The sequence below is a fragment of the Nymphaea colorata genome, chromosome 6, assembly GCF_008831285.2.
Source record: "Nymphaea colorata isolate Beijing-Zhang1983 chromosome 6, ASM883128v2, whole genome shotgun sequence".
Taxonomy (NCBI): Eukaryota; Viridiplantae; Streptophyta; class Magnoliopsida; order Nymphaeales; family Nymphaeaceae; genus Nymphaea; species Nymphaea colorata.
The window spans coordinates 24,295,115-24,302,018 of NC_045143.1; the positions used below are offsets into that span (position 1 = coordinate 24,295,115).

Consider the following 6,904-nt stretch of genomic DNA (forward strand, 5'->3'; position numbering starts at 1 on the left):
CTATCTGTATGCATTATCTTGGGATGGTTCAACCACTGGACCAACCTACTGGGGGTGGGGTCCTACCTTCACTTGTGTTGAGGCAATAGCCCAATATATTGGCGAGTGACCAAGGAGAATGAAGAACCCATAACTTTAAAACAAATTTTGAGGATTTTGTGCCCCATACATTGTACTACTCCTAGAAGTATACATGTGCATATCTCATACATGGAACTGCTGATGATTTCAAACTTGAAGGACTTAGTCTAGTTTACCAAACAAAATTTCAAAATGATTTTATAATAGAGCCATGTCATTGGGATAGCTAATTGAGCATAACTATGTACACCATGTTTGATTGATTTCCCGTTTACATGCATAATGTCCTACATTAAAAACTGGATGTCATTTTCAAAAGAGCCTCCAACTTCTTTTGTCAAAACCATCTAGTTTTCATGATTATCACTTCTCCTAAGGTTTCTCTTCAATCCGCCAAGGTCAAAAGTGTCACATGGTATCTAAACATCTTACTGGGTCAACCGTGGTAGTCACTGTCACTTTATAGAGTCTGGCCACATTCGTATCTAATTTCCCATATGTCTTTCCTACCACATTTTGTCCAGTCATGCCAACATCTTTGATCTCAACCTGTCATTCATTAAACACAAGGCAAGTTCACAAGAGGATCTAAGAAAAACAAAACTTTGAAAACTTAACTAAGGGAAAGGAGCCTAAAATTTCCATAGGTAGGATGGAGATACCATGTAGTCTAGAATTGAGGGAATGGAGAAGACTATCAGATGAATTCAAAACAAGGGCAAGAAGATCTACTTCAAAAGAGATTTTTAAGAGGGTCTAGATGATGAGGACCTTGAAGGTTTGGCAAGAAAATTCAAGGGCACAGAAAATCCTTACACGCGCATCTACCCATTTTCTACATGGACTCTGGAAAGTAACCAGACAATAATGAGGCTATATTCATCTATTTCCTATGGAGCTGATATGGGCCAAATTTTGACCTTGTCGAGCTCAGCCGCAAGCGTGGCCGAGCAACTTAGCCCGCAGCAAGATATGCCTATGGTCGAGCGCGTCTTAGCGCTAAGTGAGGTTATGAGGTAGCAGCGAGATAGCCGAGTGCATTGCAGAGGGAGGTTACTTGTGATGGGGTTGTGTCAGGCACACTACCAAAGAGAGCCAAGGGCATTGCAAAGAGACTAGGCTGGGTGCTGCGAAGAGCGATGATCAGTCTAGTGAGGTTATGCTGTGACAAGCATGAGGTTGAGAGAGACTACGTACAGGCCGAAGGGCTAGTGATGGGGACGAACCTGGGTGAACCCAAGTAAGGTGTGGGCTAAGACTACATTAGCTAGGTGCGCAAGGACTGACATCTGTAGCTGGGTGCGCACGGACCAGCGAGCAATAGGGCGACAGAAGGACGAGACATCACTCAGTTCATCCACAAATAAAATGTATTTTCTTTGGTTTCTAAACTAGATACATTTATTGTACCGGTCCATGACCGGTCTAGCGGGATAAAGACTCAAGACAGTCCAGCAAGTGTAAATACATTGGAGACTGCATTGTATCACATTCATACTTTTGGAAATCAATTGAATTGGAGTTTGGTTCCCGCGTGGAATTCCCTGGCCAGTGCAAGCTGGAGAACCCGAGCTCTCTACCAGAGAACTTTTGCCAAGGAACGATTGGAGATTTCAAAGGTGCAGACGTCGGATTATGCAACTGAGATCTTCAACCGATGAACTTGTATCGCAAGCGCTTGTCTCAGTCGTGTGTGCATTTCTCCCCATCCCTGGAGATTCAAAGACGCTCGACTGCACTGGAGGACGAGCAAGACAGCTTCAGATCTGATCTGGAGCAAATCAACACTGCTGCGACGATAATTTCCAGCAGATCCTTATCAGGTTAGTCCTGATCTCCGACTGGACTTCCCTGTTATTGATCTGGTGTAATACAATTCAATCCAATTGAGAAGCGCTGACAGATCAACGATTCAAGCATGCTCGTCTAATGGCGATCTAGATCAGCTTGTCTTGGAGAAGAATCGTTGATCTGAGTGATGGATTAATGCTGACCTGGTCCATTCAGTTGCTGATCATACTGATTGTCTAACACTAGCTTTGATCGGTTGATTCATGAGCAATGATCGGTTTAATTCTGTCGCATTCACTTCGTAATTGATCAAAATTGTCTGCAACCCAATTCAGAGGATGAAAGGAGAAGACATCGAGCAAATGAGGTGCAAGAACAAGCTGTTTCCACACTCCTTACCTCTCTGCCAGCCTTGAACAGAACTTCCTGATTAGAGACAATTTTTTGGCAATCGGAATCCGATCGGAGGGCAGCAACGATCATGTTAGCTCCGTAATTGTTAGAGGAACGTTCTTGTGAAATTTGAGCAAGAATAGAGTTGATTTGGCCAGTCCACCAGAGCATATCGGAATTGCAGCGGCGATTGGCGAAAATCGGCGGCGCTGCTTGGAGCGAAACAGGGAGTTAGGCGGAACTTCCTCCTGCACGTGATTTCTCCTGGGAGTTGATCTGAAGCTGAAATTTGGGGTGCCCAATCTTCAACCTAATGGTGAGCTATTGTTCAAATCTCATGGCCAACAGAGCTACTGGTGAATTTAGAAAATTCTACGAGTGTCTCTGACTCCTGAGCATCGCCTGAACACCTGGAACAAGCATTTTCAGCCACAGGCAGGCGACTGATCATTCTGGATGCAATTTTGCTGGAGGGATCGGTTGATCCTGAGCTATTGGGCATTTATTTGTCAGCTGGTTGGTGATCTCTTGAACAAATTTCAGTTGGATTGGAGCTGCTGGTGAAGCTCCATAATTCTATGACTGAACATTGCTCTGAAGACACCGAAAATCCTTGTGAGGGATTATACTCGCCTGCTACCCCAAATCTGCCTTGCAGTTTGGGATCCAACATGATCCAATGATGAATCCATGATCTCTTAAGCTAAACTTTTTTGTATTACTTTGGAGCTTGATTAGATGTTGTTTGAAGCTGAATTTACAGAGACAATGTTGATGTTGGAGATCGCAATTGCTGTAGCAGGAGAACGATAGGAGATAAGGTGTAACAACCACTGTTTGGAGGAGAAGGGCGACCGTCGGCGCCATTCCGGCGATAGCTTCCCCAATTCATCAAATACTTGGGGCAATTCTGTAATCTGGTGATGAACCTCCTCCATAATCACTCTACTCTTATTGTTTTTCTAGAGCAGTAACTCTTTGTGCGCTGCCTAGGACACAAGGTGTACAGACGAGCTGGACTTAGCTGATGAGAGCAGCCGTTACCTCCCTATTGTTGAATAGTTGAGAAGGATTATATCCCTGGCTTTCATCCTCAGTTGATCTCTGAGCTTTGTGGAGATGCTGGACATATCTCCGGTAGGTGAGATCTTTGTCATCCTATAGATCACGGGTGGGCGTGCGATTGCAGCCGGCCATTGGCCCTTCCAGTTGACTGCAGACTCCTCTGAAGCACATTGCTTAGGACACAGTCCCGGCTGGACAGACCACCTAAGGGGTTTGAGGCAATGGTTTGCATACGCCTAGGCATGGATGACAGGGTAGTATGTTGTGGATGAATGTTGGTTTGAGTGAGGAGTGTTATTTTTGCATCGCATATGATTGTACATGCCTCACATCTTCATAGCGGCTGTAGTAGGATGAAATCAGGCTGTGTGAACTGCTCTTGTAACCAGTCCTAGGGGATTTATTTGAGCTGGGGTTGCTGTCCAGTCGGGTTGAAATTTGTAAATCCATATTATTTGATCAGCTGCATTAGCCTCCTCCAATTGATTCTTGGGCAAGAGTTGGTCTTCGGCAGCAAATTTGGGTGCAGCTGTACATGCTCTATCAGTAGCTTAGAAGGAGAGGCTGCCCAGTGGTACTTGGTGACCATTAACCCTGCACAATATGAGAGATTTTGAGGAAGATGTTAGTGAATTCATCAAAATATATGAGCTGGATGTTTCAGTGATCCCATGATAGATACTCTTATGAATCCTTGCGAAGAGCATACAGAATCTACTCACAATTACATTCCAAGGTGGTAGATTACAGGTTTAAAGATCATAACCCCCCTTCCTGAAGTTCATGCACTCACTATGGTACTTGAGGGATTCCAAGAAAATCTCTAACACCATCTCATGCAACATGAGTATAAGAATTTTTGCCATCTAAAGAACAAAGACAAAGAAAATATTTAAATGATTGAAATTAGAAGTACACATTGATGCAAACTGAATTTAAGTCCTTCATTTTTAACTTGTTATTACATTTGTAGAAATGAACTCCAATTGTTCATAATTAATACATATTTTTAAAACTTGTTAAACTCATTTGACAAACAAAAGAACTAAATTCCGTTTGTAGATATGCATATTTGTGATTACAATCAATAAAATTAGTCAATATACATGTAATTACAAGTTAAACTCTATGAATGACCAACAGTTGCAAAAACAATTGACCTAAATCCTATCAGTATCAATACATATTTGTTCTTACAATAATTCAAATGAATTGTAATTACAAGTTCAACTCATTGGATGAACTACAATTGAGCAAATAAATGACTTAAATCTCATTCGTCTGAATGTGTTTCTGAATTATAAAATAAATTACTTAAATCTCATTCATCTGAATGTGTTTTGTCATTTATAATCCTTCAAATGAATCTCTATATATGTAATTACAAGTTAAACTCATTTGATAAACTATAATTGTGTAAATGGAAGACTTAAATTTATATGTAATGATACACACTTGTGATTACAATCACTTAAGATGTAATTACAAGTCAAACTCATTGGATAAACTATAATTGAGCAAACGAAGTACTTAAATTCCAATCATAACAATACATAATTATGATTACAATCATTTAAATGAATCTCTACAATGTAGTTATAAGTAAAACTCATTGGATAAACTGCAATTGAGCAAACAAAGGACTAAAATCTCATTTGTTCCATACATACTTTTGAGTACAATTATAAAAATGGATCCCTATGTATGTACAAGTTAAATTCGAACGAACTACAAGTGTAAACAAAGGATCCAAATCTCAACCTTATCAATATATACTTGTGATTAAATCATCAAAATGAATCAATATAGTTGTAATGAAAAATTAAACTCATTGCATGAACTATAATTGAGCAAATAAATGACTTAAAACCCCATTCAAAACTAAGTGTAATTGTGCTTACAATCATCAAAATAAATCAATATTGATGTAATTGTAAGCTAAATTTATTGGACGTGATATAATTGAGCAAATGATAGGCTTAAGTTCCATTCGTATGAGTGTGTATCTTGATTACAATAACTTAAATGAACCTTTATATATGTAATTATACTTTAAACTCAGTGGTTGAACTACAATTGAGCGAATGTAAGACTTAAGTCACAATTGTATGAATATGTACTCATGATATTAATCCTTAAAATAAATGAATATAGATGTAAATATAGGTTAAACTAAATGGATGAACTATACTTGTGCAAATAAATGACTTAAATCCCATTTTTATCAACACATACTTATGATTACAATATGTAAAAATGAATACCTATAGAAGTAATTACAAGTTAAACTCTTTGGATGAACAACAATTACGTACACGAAGGACTTGAATCGTGTCAATATGAATATGTACTTGCTATGATAATAAATAGATTTAGTTACAAGTTGAAATTATTGGATGAACTAAAACTGATGAAATGATTGCATTTAATCTCACTCATATCAATACATACTTGTGATTACAATCATTTAAATGAATATCTTTTGATGTAATTAGAAGTTAAATTAAATGGATGAACACCAAAGGTTAAATTCATTGGATAAACTATGATTGTGTCAACGATGGACTTAAATGACATCAGTATAAATACGCACATGTGTATAATAATTTAAAAGAATCAATATAGATATAATTATAAGTTCAACCGATTGGATGAACTACAAATGAGCAAATGAATTACTTATATCTCAATCCTATGAATATGTACTTGTCTGCTTGTGATTACAATCATTTAAATGAATCTTAATATATGTAGTTACAAGCTTAACTCATTAGTTAAACTATAATTGTGCAAATGAATTACTTAAATCCCATTCACATGACTACGCTCTTTTGATTATAATCATTTAAATGAACTTGAGCCATAAGTTAAACTAATTGGTTAAACTATAATTGCATAAGAAAAGGATCTAAATACTATCCATATCAATATGTACTTATGTCTACAATAATTTAAATGAATCTATATAGATGTGGTTGCAAAATAAACACATTTAAATGAAATATAATTGAGCAAATAAATAACTTGAATTTCATTCATGTCAATATGTAGTTGTGATTGCAATAATTTAGATGAATCAATATAGTTGTAATTACAAGTTAAACTCATTGCTTAAACCATATTTCAGCAAGTGAATGACTTCAATCTCATTTTTTTCAGTACGTGCTTATGATTACAATCATGAAAAGAAATCAATATAAATGTAATTATAAATTAATTTTTTTGAATGACCTGTTATTGAATAAATGAATAACTTAAAGCTCATTCGTTTATGAATACAGACTTGTGATTACAATCAGTTAAATGAATTTTTATAGATGTAATTACAAGTTAAACTCATTGGATAAAGTACAACTATAAAAATGAATATTTTAAATCCCATTTGCATTAACATGTACTTGTGATTACGACAATTTAAATCAATCAACGTAGATGTAATTACAATTTAAACTAATTAGATGAACTAGTTGCTTAAATTTAGGAACTAAATCCTATCTTTATTAATAAATATTTGTAATTACAATCATTTATATGAACCTCAACAGCAACCAATACAAAGTGGCCACTTCAATTT

The 6,904-nt window shown here is 36.9% G+C and overlaps 1 long non-coding RNA gene across 1 annotated transcript; it reads left to right on the forward strand.

Moving 5' to 3' along the window:
* The first annotated feature begins 1,539 nt into the window (after positions 1–1,539).
* On the forward strand, positions 1,540–3,932 carry LOC126410163 (uncharacterized). Its single transcript, XR_007573667.1, has 3 exons — positions 1,540–1,904; positions 2,208–2,581; positions 3,029–3,932. It is a non-coding gene; the product is annotated as an uncharacterized LOC126410163 (long non-coding RNA).
* Positions 3,933–6,904: the final 2,972 nt, after the last annotated feature.